Below are 14,534 nucleotides of genomic sequence, written 5' to 3'. Positions count from 1 at the left end.
ATCAAGTGCTCTATTAAGACACTCCTTGATGTGAAGTCACTAATTCAATTCCCCGCCCCGATCAGAGTGATATATTGGACATGTTGAAAATGTAGTCTTGCCAAACTTACAAAAAAAATGGTTGTGGATGAGTGCCATTAAGTCAATTAGAGTGAATAATGCTTTTATGGATGGTTTACTATTTTAGTTTCGTGAATATATTATAATATTTATAGAGATGAAATACTTTAGTATATAGATTATATTATTTTTATTTTTTATTTTAAATTATTTTTGAAGGTCAAATTTAAAGATAATTATGCCATTAAACAAGTGTAATATGTAGCGTCAATTACTATAGGTGAAGAGTCACGATTTGGAGCGTTGGTGCAGCCCATGAAGACCTAGTCTTCTGTCTGTGCTTCGTCGCCACTTCTGCGCCCTAGGTCCCTCTGCCCTGCGGCCCTAGGCCCTCTGTGTTGCTGCGTCTGTACCTGAGATTGAGAGCCTATGCCTGTGAGGCTCGTTTTCTGTTGAGAGGGGCTTGTAAGCTAGGGTTCGCCATGGAGGCCCTGGGCTCGCCCTAATAACAGCCTCCTTCACCCTTGCCGCCTCCATCTGCCGAAGCCTTCTCTCGGCTCTTGGCCGGTTTGTCACCGAAGAAAAAGAATGAAGCAGCCAAGTTTGTCAAGAGGCTTGAGGATATTCCTGAAATTTCCCTGCCACCAGAAACCCTGATTCAAGTCGCCCTGTCCTTGGCTGAGCGAGCCCTTGTTGGCCAGTTCACTGGTCTATGGCCTTCTCCTATGTCCACTGAGATCTAGGTCAATAAGAACTGGGCACCTTTGATCAAGAATAGCGTCACTTCTTATTTCTTAGGACGAGGGTTTTTCCTCTTCGAATTCACCTCTAAGGACGACAAGGATCTGATCTTCCAGAATGGCCCCTATTTCATGGGCCCCCAGGGTCTTTATCTCAACAAATGGACGCCGGATTTCGACCCTGCAGTCGATGTTCCCACGGCTGTCCCGGTGTGGGTCAGGCTTCCAAACCTTCCAGTGCATTGCTGGAACTGGGACTCGCTGAAACACATCGGCAACGCCCTCGGGAAATTCATAGATAGGGAAAACAACAAAGATCAATATGACTGTGCCCGAATCTGCGTAGAAGTAGATCTAGAGGTGGGACTTCCAGAAGCCATCAAAATCAAAGTAGGAAGCTGGACCCATTTGCAGAAGCTAGATTATGAGCAGTTGCCCTTCAAATGCCGAAAATGCCATGTCTACGGTCACTTCGCCAGAGGATGCCCATCCAATGTTGAATCAGATAAGGGTAAAGAAGAAGGTTGGAACCAGGTCAAGCGAGCCAAGAAAACCCAAAAGAATGTTGGATCAAAAGGAAGAGGCCCTCAGCAGGCCCCTCCTCAGCAACCCCCTTCCAGAATGGAGCAAGAAAATAAATTTGCCCCTCTAAGCTCGCAAATAGAGGAAACACAGGAAGCAGATATCCAAGAAACACCCCCCTCGCAAAAGGTACCCCCTCTTCTCCCAAGGGGGCAAGCCTTGCCGAGAGCTCCAAAGGAAACACTGTAGAAGTCGAGGAAGTTGAGCAAGAATCTGACGGCTCGGAGGAAGAAGGCAAAATAGGAGAATCCCAAGCTTCGGTAAGGAGATCCACAAGAGGCCACAAAACAGATCAAGAAAAAATAGAGTAGGAAACTTTCAAAGATAAGTTCCAAGGTAGCCAAAAAACTCTCGAAAAGCTATTAGCGTCAAAACCAAAGATGGCGAGAAACCAGCCCCAAGGCTCCAAGGGAGCCAACCAGAAATACAAATGATGAAGATTGTCTCCTGGAACTGTAGAGGTATGGGGAGCAGAATCAAAGAAGAAGCCATCAGAAGTTTAATAAGGATAGAAGCTCTTGACATACTCCTCATCCAGGAGACCAAACTGGAGGACTTCGTCTTCCTTCAGGTAAGTAAGAAACTCTGGAATAAATGTGAGGCGAAATCAATCTCAGCCCGAGGGGCTTCCGGCGGGTTGGGCAACCTCCGGAATGCAAGAAAATTCTCAGTCATTTCAAAGACCCTCAATACTCACTCGATATTCTTAAAATTGCAGCACTTAGACTCAAAAGAGATTTTTAGTATCTTTAATGTGTATGTCCCTGTGAATGCTGGGGAAAAAAGGCTTGCTGGGAATCCATAAGAAACCAAGCAGACCTCGTTAATCTTGAAAATACCATCATTGTCGGAGATCTTAATCTCACTCTCTTGTCAGTGGACAAGATAGGAGGCAACATTGTTCGAGATCCGACAAGGGAGTGGGCAGAGGACCTTATGTAGGACTGGGATCTGCTGGACATTAAGCCAATTTTTGGCAAGTACACTTGGACTAATAAAATAATTGGATCCGTTCACATCGCTGCCAAGTTGGACAGATTCTTTCTTCAAAGCTCTTTTCTTCTGCTTGGATTAGAGGCTAGAGTCCACATTCTCCCATGCAGCACCTCTGATCATAAACCCATCAAGTTGGAACTCGTGTCTCAGCTTGATCTCGGTCCTATTCCCTTCAGATTTAGCCCGCTTTGGGCTAAGGAATCTGACTTCATGCAATTAGTTAAGGGCATCTGGTTGCAGCAGGTCAAAGGCTCCCCCTTTTTGTCTGGGAGGAGAAGCTCAAAAGAGTGCAAAGGGCTTTGAAAAGCTGGGCCAAATCTTAGCCTAATCCAGCCACCAAAAGGAAAAAAAAATCAACGCACACTAGAAATTCACCATCTCCAGCCTAAAAAAGCTGACATAACAAAAGAGATTCTAGATAAAGAAGCCTAGCTCCAATAAAACTATCACAAGGCTTGTCTAGCTGAGGAAGAATACTGGAGGCTTAAGTCACGTAGCCTTTGGCTTAAAGGAGGGGATAGGAATTCTTCCTTCTTTCACAAACAAGCTCAGGCAAGGAAATGTACCAGCTCCATCTCCGAAATCAAAGATGGCACTACCATCCACAAGGATAATAGAAACATAAAAAAAGCAGCCTCTTTTCATTTTAAAAGTCTGTATAGTGAAGATATAAATCTGGACCAAAACTCTGATATGATGGAGGTGGTCCCCTCCTTGATTAGTGCTGAAATGAACCATCTCCTCGAAGCTAAAGTCACCAAGAATGAAGTCAAGGATGCCCTCTTTTCCATGGACCCAAACAAAGCCCCTGGACCGGATGGATTCTTAGCCAGATTCCTCCAAACCTGCTGGTCGATTGTGGAAAAGGATCTTTACAAAATCGTTCTAAAGTCCCAAGTTTGCCAGAAAATCGAAGGCAACACGAACTCCGCTTTTCTTGCTCTCATCCCTAAAGAGAAAGGAGCCAACTCCTTCAACGGGTTTCACCCGATTTCGCTTTGTAATATTGGTTACAAATTGATTAACAAAGTTATCGCTAATAGATTGAAGCCCATCCTCCCTAAAATCATTCCGGAAAGCCAAGGAGGCTTCATTCAAGGGAGACAGATTGTGGACAATTTCATTCTGGTCCAAGAGGCAATCCACTCAAGTCTGAGCCGCAATGAAAAAGGTATGGTTGTCAAACTTGATTTAGCAAATGCATTTGATCGAGTTAGGCATAGTTTTATGCTGAAAGTCTTACACAAGCTTGGATTTGGTGAGAAATTTATAAACTGGATTCAGGCTTGCATTTCGGAGCCTTGGATTGCCCTGTTAGTAAATGGTAGAGCTGCTGATTTTTTCAAAGCCACGAGAGGGCTCAGGTAGGGGTGCCCTCTCTCACCTCTTCTATTTGTTCTTCAAGCTTCAGTCCTCAGTTTTTATTTAGAAAAAAAAATGACGGATCAGGAAATCGCTGGGCTCTACATAGCAAGAGGCGTTAAAAACATAAATCATGCCCTCTTTGCGGATGACACCTTGTTATTGGGAGTTGCTTCTGTGCTCATGGCCTCCAGATTTAAAGGAGTTCTGGATGAGTTTTGTATGGTCTCGAGAAGCAGTCTAAACTATGGCAAATGTCATATCTATTGCTGGAACACCACTCCCAACTTGCTCAACTCCATTTCCAGAAACTTTGGCTTCACAACTTCCTCAAATTGGACTTCCTTCAAGTACTTGGGCCTCCCTGTTTTTCTCAAAAGAACCTACAGCAAAGATTGGCTCCCCCAATTGGAGAAATTCAAGATCAAATTGCTTGCCTCGGGCTTTTCATGGCTTAACATTGCTGGTAAGTTTGTTCTCATAAAATTTGTTCTTAACAACCTTCCCTTATTTCAGTTTTCTGTCCTTCTTGCTCCCACTGGCATTCTCAGAAAAATGGAGGAGATCACTTGATTTTTTTTTTGGAAGGGGGGTAAGCAGAATGAGAAAAAGATTCCACTAGTCAACTGGGAATCCATCTCCAAACCTCTATTGGAAGGAGGCTTGAATTTGAAAAATCTTGGCATCCATAATACTACAATGGGAGCTAAATTAATCTAGAGAATTATTACTCCTAACCCTGGCTAGGTGAAATTAGCTCTTTGGAAAAACTATTTCAAAGGCCAGTGCTCCTATTGCCTAGATCATCCTCAGATGCATCCAAATATGCCCTTTTTGAAGCTCTGTATCAAAACCTGCCCTCTCATTAATGCTCATGCCTACTGGATTCCTGGTAATGGAAAAAGGATCAACCTCTGGACAGACAAAATAATGAATAATGAGCCGCTGGGAGATTGTAGCTCACTCCAAGCGCTGTGCAGATGGATGAATGAGACATGAATGCATTCCCTGTGGGACATTTCCGTCTGGCAGGATTCACGCTGGGCTGGCTGGAATCTTCAAACACCCCCAGAATTGTTTATGGAGCGCGAGATCCTGTTATCCAAGCTCCACGGTTTGGCTCCAACGCTGGCACGAGATCGTGACTCAAGAGGATGGGGTGCGCAAGCTGGTGGATACACAGTAGCTCATGGTTACACCAAGCTGCGTGAGCACCCTCATGTGGCCACGAACCCAGAACTGTGGAAAGGGATATGGCATAATCCCTCCTTGCCAAAAATCGACTTCTTCAATTGGCTGCTATGCCACTCCAAAATTTTGACCGATGATAACCTTCAGAAGCGAGGTTTCCACGACCCTTCAAGGTGCAGCCTTTGCAAGGAAAACCAGGAAAGTGCTACTCACCTGTTGCTTGAATGCACTCTCACAATGCATATTTGGACCGAGCTGCTGGGATCTTTGAGCTCCAGCTTCGCTTTGCCTTCCTGCACTCCTGATCTTTTTACTAAATGGCTGCAAAGGTATCCTGGTCCCCCTCCAAAAAATAAAACTATCAAAGCTGCTTGGTCTATTCTCCCTAAAATTATCTGTTGGCAGGTTTGGTTGCAGCGAAATAAAAGGATCTTAAGAAACCACAAACAGGATGCCAAGCTCGTGGCAGTTAAGATTAAATGCCAGTTAAAAGAGTCCCTGAGAGAGTATAAAGATGACTCAAGCCTAAGCCAACATGATATAAATTGGGGCTCTTCTCTTGATCTTCAGTTCCAAAAAATTGCAAATAGTATCTCCCTCCCCAAAGATTGGCAAATAAGAGTTACAACAAAAGAGTTTCAGCGATGGATTACAAATCAACCGAGACACTCTCTATTTTTTGATGGGGCTGCAAAGGGCAATCCTAGAAGAGCTGGTGCTGGAGGTGTCATATTGAATCCAGATGGCATAAGGATCCACAGTTTCGCCTGGGGTCTGGGCATCGCTTCTAGGATTCAAGTTGAGGCTTTGGCTCTTTTCCAAGGGATCAAGCTTTTGAAAGTGCTAAACATCAGGGAGGTTAACGTAATTGGGGATTCCCAGGTTATCAGTAACACTATGGTGACTCATGCTAAGCCAACGGACCTAAGGCTTGCAAGGCTGATTTTCAGAATAACAGATCTCGGAGACTCAATTCAGAAATTGAATTTCTACCACGTGTTGAGAGCTAATAACAATGAGGCGGACATTGAAGCCAACAAAGCAGCCCTTCTTACGGCTGGAGCTTTGCTCAAAGGCAGACAGGAAACATGGGAAACAATTCCTTAATTTAGAGAGCTGTTATGTTTTACTGCCTATTGCTAAATCAGTATGTATGTATCCACAAACTTGGGAAAATCTCTGAAATTGACCACATAGTAGCAACTAAAAAGAGATATGAGCTAAGCATAAATAACATGGCTTTACAAGGTTGTGTAGTACTTATGGAATTAGGCTCTCCTTTTGTAATCCACTTTTTGGCATTAAGGCCAAGTATCTAATATATCCACTATCCGTTTCCGTAAAAAAAAAAAAAAAAGTGTAATATGTAGCGTCGCTGCTTAGTACCCGTCTCTTATGCAAAAACTATTTGATAGCAATTATTGAATGCTTGAATAAATTCATAAATTTAATATGAAACACATTTGAATACGAGTAAAGGACGTAGCAAAGTAATTAATGGACTCGATAACCCTGAAGCTAAGTAAAGACAGGTGCATAGATAATTTTGGATGAAACATTAGCCTCAACATCATCATTTGTTACAAAAGTTAAGACTTTCTTGAAATGTGTTTGTGCACATTTTATTCCATCTTTAGTTTATGGGACGAAATAAGGAGAAAAAATTACAATGTCTAGTATTTTTACATTAAATCATGTATATATACAATATAATTAAAATAAATAATTATTTAAAAAGTTAATTATTGTAACAACTATTTATTTAACTTAAAATTTATAATCATCCTAGTTCAGTGTCAAATAAACAATCTATGGTAGATTTCTATGTCTGAAAAATCAAATTGATATGAAGTGTCTTGTGTCGTGCAACAAGGCATTCATATGTAATAAAATATCTAATATAAAAAATTACATTGTCCAATATTTTAAAATAAAAAATGTAGTTACACAAAAGCTTAAGTGTGAGTGCAAAAAATTCCTAAAACTTCTATTTTTTATCTCTTATTATACATGGTATTACGGTTTTGCATTTGACTACATATTACTGCATATTAGTTGCCTTTGACCAAACATTTATTCTGCTTATCCATAGTTTAATATTAGAAATTCAATTTTTGTTATTTTTTATTATTTTTTAAATTTATTTATTTGTAAGGTGATTGGTTGAGGTCTTATCATAGGTTGTTCAGTAACTTCCATTTTGTTAGTTACTAATTTTTCAATTTGTTGAGGAATCTTCGGCGAAAATCACATAGAAAAACTTTTGTCGACGCGTTTCGAACCAGCCAGTGTGGTTCATCGTCAAGACAAGTTGAATGAGCAGATCTTACTAAGCACATTAAATAGATAGGGCAGAGAATCCCATGACTTAACGGTTAACAACCAACAGCTAGAATTGACTGGATAACGGCTAGATTGACTCAGATAAAGGGTCAATTAATATTAATATATATAATTTTTTTCTTTTCTTATTCATTTTCTTATTTTAATTTTTCATTTTATTTTTATTTTTATTTCTTATTTTTGTTATTTTTTCTTTCTATTATTTCTATTTTCATGATTTATAATTTTTCTTCTCCATATTTTCAATTTAAGGCTACTTATTATAATATTAAAAACATATTTTAATAAATTTAATTATAAAAAATTATATATATATTGATTAAAAAACACACACACACATATATTAAAGTGTATATATGTTAATATAAACAATAACAGTTAATCATATTTCTTAAATTTTATTAGTTGTTCTATTTTGTGTTTATTGGTTTTTTGGTTTAATTAAGCTATATTTAAACTAAGTGGCAGGTATTAGTTACTATGTAGCCTTGCTTTATTATAGTGTTGGTTTAAATTTTATTTTTTATATTGCATCATGATTTAAAATTGAATTGTGAAAATATATAATATAGGTAAAGTTGATTGAGAAAAATGATTAAACCAACTCCATTCAATAATAAAATCAGCAAGGGATATGATGAAAATTAGCAAGGGAAAAATGAGTGTGATATGCAACATTGTTGCTTTTGTTTTTTAGATCAGCGAGTTTAAAAGCTCGAAACCTAATGAAAATTGTTTTTTTTTGGAAAATAAAATATTAATTACTGAAAAATCCATAAATTTGGAAATAAAAATTCGATAATTAATTTATGAGGACGCTTGGCAATCATTTTTTTTTTTTTTTTTTTTTTTAATAAAAAAAAAAACTCAAAATTTGATTTTAAACCACATAAAATTAGTCATTCACCAATAAAAAATTAGAAATCCAATTTTTAAAAATTCAAAAATTAATTTTCCATTTTAAAAAAACTAAGTTTAATATTTAATTTTATCAAAACTTTAATAAACTTTAGAAATAGTTTTTAAAAATTTGCAAATTAATTAAGAGTCAAAGCATTTTGACTCAAACTGATTACAATATACCCTGCCTTTCGTAGGTATAATTACATCGTAAGACGTTTCTCTCTAGGAAGAACTCCCCTGCTGCCCACCTGATTGTGCACCATTCAATATTTCGTTTGACGATTGAGTTATACTCATCCTTTGATTTGAGATATGCTCACATGTGGTGGTTGTGACTGGCTAGAAACTTGCGAAGGCTGGTTTCTTGATAGACCAGATGCCGATGATTATAACTGGCTAGACAGTGGCAAAGGCTCGTTTCTTAATAGACCGGTCTCTTTGCAATAAGTTGTTCTCTCTAACAAACTTTGAAGCTCATGCTAGGAGCAAGAATCATCGGCCTTCTGCAAATGTTGTTTTGGAAGATGGTGGATATTTACTACAATCCCAGATGCATGTACTACACCTTGAGATGGTGCTTTAATTGGGATCGATGAGGCAACGTTGGATTCATCTTTCCTCACGATGATATACTAGCATAAATCATGTCAATCATTGAAATTTGGAGATTCAGATCAAGAAGTGGAGGGCATGAAGAGTTGTTGTTCGATTTGTTTGAGCGATTACAAGGAGTCTGAGGTTGTGAGACTGATACCTGATTGTGGTCACATGTTTCACATGGTTTTCATCGATCAATGGCTTCGAAGCCATCCCACATGCCTCATCTGTCGAAATTCCCCTCGGAATCTCCCCGCCCCTCCCACAACGAACCCCAACTCCTATTCTTATTTCTACTCGAATTCCTAGTGTCACACCTCAGCTTGAGGCCATACTCTATTCTCAATTGTAAGGTCCTATCAGCTCAAAAGTTTATGTTATTCCTGGTACATAACATTGGTTTACTTGTCAACTATCCTCATTTCCTTAAGGTTATTTTTTAATGCAATTTCCTACTGTGTGTTGTTATGTTGCTTTTTTCAAAATAAATGATTATGTAGATTTCTACAACGCGTAGTTTGGATGTTCTTTTAAAATGGTTGTGAAGGTTGGTTTCTTGATATATCGGACGCCGACGGTTGTAACTGGCTAGACACTTGCGAAGGGTCGCTTCTTGATAGACCGATCTCTTTGCAATAGGTTGTTCTCTAACAAACTTTGAAGATCATGTTGGGAGCAAGAATCATCGGCCTTCTGCAAACCTCGTTTTGGAAGATGGAAGATATTTACTGCAATCTCAGATGCATGTATTGCACCTTGAGATGGTGTTTTAATTTGGATCGATGAGGCGACATTGGATTCATCTTGCCCCAAGATGATATACTAGCTGAAATCGTGATAGTCGTTGAAATCTGGATATTTAGATCAAGAAGCGGAGGGAATGAAGAGTTGTTGTTCGATCTGTTTAAGTGATTACAAGGAGTATGAGGTTGTGAGACTAATATCTAATTGTGGTCACATGTTTCATCATAATCCAAGAGCTAGCTGAAAGCAAGCAACTAGCTTCCTAATGCATAAAGGCTTCATAATAATTATCTTGGTGAAATCAACTGTTTAGCTTTTTGAGTTTCTTCACTTAATAATTGTTTCATAGTACAATAGTTGTTGTGATCTAAGACAGATATAGAATCAAATATACTGAGTGAGCTAAGAAGCAAAGATGAATATAATGGACAAAGTTTCTACAAAATCTCCATCCTGAAGCAAAGATGAATTTGTTGAGTGAAATATTTGTAATCCTTCTAAAGTATAATCTGATAACCTGAGAAAACAACTATGTGCAAAAAAGAAAAAATTACAATACATTTCAACCCAAATTCACATTAAAAACGTAATGGAAGAATCTTAACGCAATTGGAAATTTTGTATTTCAAATGAAAAAATAATATTTTACCACAAATACAAAGAAAACCATGGGGTCTAAAAGCATTCTACATAGCATTCAGTTTCAAATACAACTCTGCCAATGAGGCCTTGCCTTGTAGATGAAGACAATGGAGTACTTAGCCAATTATCGGATTCCATTCTTACAGTTGTCTTCCTTAACTCATTCAAATTGTAAAATATGAAAAAAGAAGGGATAAGTACGGGTGTAGTTGTTGCTCAGTGATTTGCCTGAATAAAAGTAAAAAGTATTTGAAAGGCACATGAGTCAAGTGAAATATTGAAAACAATATGTTCTTTGAAAGTATGTTAAAGAATATATTAAGAGAAGTAACTTCAATTTCTAAACGAAACGACATTAATATACTCTTAGTCAACCTACCTTCAAGTATTATACAACCTTTTTATGATAAATGTAAGGACGCTTTTGTAAATTTTATCACAATGATTTTTTTTCTAGCTCTATTGCGAAAATCCAAAAATCCTTATCAAATTATGTTTATTGTTTTGAAAATCTAACGACAAGGAAGACGTCGTACAAATCTAATAGGAAGGATAACATTCAAACTACCATTTTTCTTGCAGTGTCAGGCTATTTTAGGGTTTTATTGTTTCTTTTTTAGGTAGTGTTGATTCCTATGACCGAACGACTACCTTTGGCAGCAAGGAAAAGCACGTGTGCACAATTTACAACATTTCATTCATACTATGCATGCTTGATAGAAAACAAAGCAATACAAACACTAATATAAAAATCTAAAACACCCAGAAAAACAAACAAACATGGGAAAAAAGGTTTTCTGTCAACTAGTGTTTGTTTCGTTCCTATTGCCAACTTGTGTTTGTTGGTTGAATAATTGCAGGCATGAAATGATGTTCGAGGAGCTCAGTTCTTGTTTAAGTTTGCGTTGCTCAATAATTAGGCGCACTCGTTGAAATGCTCCACATTGTTGGATTGTTTCCACATATCTTTTTTGCTTCCTAGCATGATGAGATTTATCTTAGTTCCTTATGAGTTATTAAATAGTTGTTGATCTACTTGATTTCAAAATTATTAATCATACATATACGATAGAGAAATAATAGCATGATGATGAAAATAATATCACTATTCTAATATGAGGGAGAGTTGTGCTTCTTACTAACTTGATTACAAATAGTTTTGCATAGAAAAAACAAAACATTATTTAGATATTTCTTTAAGTTTTCCAACTAGTTTGCATGAGAATATATCTATATATCTATCTATATCTCTCTCTCTCTCTCTCTCTCTCTCTATATATATATATATAGAGTCTTCATTATGAGTTTCCTAGAAAAGTATATGTCTTTGTTGGTTGCCTAACTCCTCCTTCTTTAGAGTCTGAAGTGTCCCTACTTCCGCCACCAAATAAAGAAAATTGTGTTGCAATGTTTGTGCAATCATCCATTTTGCCTACGTCAGTGTGTGTCCCTTCCAAGCTATAAGGCATGATATGCATGTTGAAAACCTCCAAAACACTCGCAAAGACATAAACTTATGACTTCTATTAAAAATATAAATTTCACCTACTATATATCACATACATTTCACCTTCAATATATAGCGACAAGCAAACTTAATAAATTTGCTTAATAATTTTTTTAATATATAGTTGTGCAGCTTGCATATTGATTGCGTGCAATACAAACTCTCATTGAGCATTTAATTTTGCATTTGATGACCATACCAAATACAGTTTTCACCATTTTCTTGCAGATATAAAAAATGGTAAGCCAGTAAAAAAATTTAATCACTTTAGTGTTCCTTCAGTGCTGAATTCTTTTTGTACTCCAAAATGACGCGATCAAATTCATTCAATGAAACAGATGGAATTATTTCCAACATCTTCTATGGATTTTATTTTCTACTCCGGAAATGACGATCAAATTCATTTAATGAAATAGTTGGGATTATTTTTCAACCACCTTCCAAAGCTTCATGACAATAATGTGGAGGGGCTAACAAGTCAAGAAAATGCTTTTGGGGGTGTTTCTTGATTTCCTCCTCCGCAGAAAATTTGAGCATGGGCTGTAAGAAACATGCCTTCAAATGTTGTATGTCCAAAGAGGTCAAGGAGAGTCTATAGTTCTAGGGAAGTAGTAAAACATGAAAACAACAATAATGAAATTGTTGAGGATGCTTTGAAAACTGACACAGGACTAAAGAAACAGGTATTTAGGAGACAAAAGATGCATAACTGTGTCAATAAGAGGATACATGTTTCAGGGGAAATATTTCCTCTTACAGAAAAATCTACTAGGGTAAAGGAATATACCTTTGAATCAAAGAGCTTTTACCAGAAAAATGTGATGAGAGCTTTTACTAGAAAAATGTGATGAGAAGTGCAAGCACACAAGGACCGAAACTCAAAAAGTCAAGGCAAGGTCTATTAGCAATTTCTGCAATTGGTAGTAGAAAGCATAAAATTGGTTTAGAAGATTTGCTTGAAGGTTAGAAACGTAAGAAAGGAAGATCATGCCCCATTGTGAAAAGAAATGTTGACAATGCATGGAAGTGGTTGATAAGATGCACAAACTGTCTTAGAGCCCTAGAAATAAAAAATCAACTGCACAGTGTGATCATGTTGACAATGGATGGAAACCAAAAGCCTTGGTGCATGGAAACCAAAAGTCTTGTGTGTGTGTATATATATATTACGTGAACATCATGACATGAAACATGGAGTTGTATGCCAAAAAAATATGAAAACTTTCCAAAAAGCACACAAATTAACAAAAAGAGTTTGTTATCACGTGACAATTGGAGACAAAAAGAACTTTAAATCAAGATGGATGTAAAAGACTTGCATAGATCTTCTTATTTGATATGCAAGATATAATCATACAGGCTAATTCACATCATTTGAGGAAGATATAAACCATAAAGATTCATTTTTCAAAAGTGAGGAATGGTATTAAGAAATTGAAATAAACATATATGTAATTGTTGTAGAATTTAATTAGATAGGTTAATTCACATCATTTGAGGAAGATATAAACTATAAAGATTCAATTTTCAAAAGTGAGGAATGGTATTAAGCAATTAAAATAAACATGGGAAAATTTGCTGTAGAATTAATTGGGTAAGAATTTAAGTTCATACATAATCAATGTGGTTGATATAATTTCCATGGGCTCTATTGCAACAAAAATTGGCAACAAAACATTACAGCCATCAGACCAATTTGCCAAGAAAAAGGACTTAAAAAAAAACAGACTTGGGCATAATGATACAAACAAACGACATGCAAGACGATTTAGGAAAGGCAATTGATTCAAGACGATATTGTAAGTATCATTGAGAATTTTACAGAAAGACCTTTATATTAGAGAAAAAAGATTAGAAAACTAGATAGCCCAAAAGCATATCGTGGTTGGGTATAAGCATGGGGTTATGTTTGGGTGTTGAGCTTTGCCCTTTCAAAGTCATTTGCTAATATTTTAGTGGGAAATAAGTGCATCAAATTTTGTATTATGTGATCCACAACCCCTTCTTGCTTCCATAATTAAGATTCTAAATGCTGAGAATTTTTAAAAAGATTAATGTTTTCTAGATAAAGGGCATAAAACAAAACTAAAGCTGCAAGTACAATGTTGAAACTGCTAAGCATTCCCTCAATTGACATATTGCAACCCAAGTTAATAGGATAAACAATGTAAACTTTGAAACGGGAACTATAAACTCAAAACGGGAACTCTGGCCAAAAAACCCCGTAAAAACATAAAAAAACAGTGCTAAAAACGAAAAGTGTTGATGCTGGAATAACACCTTTTTTTTTAGGGTAAATTTTCAACATGTTTTAAAAATGGCGGTGAAAACCATTTTTTTGTGCAAAAATTGTTCAAAAAATACCCTCAAAACGAAAAGTGTTGACGCTGAGATAATATTTTTTTTTTCAAGGTTAAAATTGAACATTTCGAAATAATGGCGTATAATATTTTATCATGACCCCAAAAAAAAAATAAAATAAAATATAATAATAATAATAATAATTAACGATAAGTATTAAAAAACTAAAATAAAAATAAAAACTATAAACAAATAAATAGTAAAAAAACATATTTAAAAAAAATGGAAAAATATATCTATCTATATATATATATATATATATATATATATTGTAAACCATAAAAAAAAAAAAATTGGCAAAAAAAAAAAAAAAAACTATAAAATTAAGTATGTAAAAATAAAAAAATTTAAAAAACATTAACAAAACACAAAAAAGAAAAAAAAAAAGAAAAAAAAAAAAAAACTAGATTTAAAAAAAAGAAAGAAAATTAACAAAAAAAAATAAAAATTAAAAACTACTTACTTAAATATATATATATATATATATATATATATATATATATAAG

Source organism: Pinus tabuliformis, chromosome X (assembly GCF_031772625.1).
Source record: "Pinus tabuliformis cultivar Carrire ecotype Pingquan chromosome X, CPIR1, whole genome shotgun sequence".
In the NCBI taxonomy this organism is placed as follows: Eukaryota; Viridiplantae; Streptophyta; class Pinopsida; order Pinales; family Pinaceae; genus Pinus; species Pinus tabuliformis.
The sequence above is the reverse complement of the archived record's forward strand: the minus strand, read 5'-3'. Positions refer to the sequence as shown.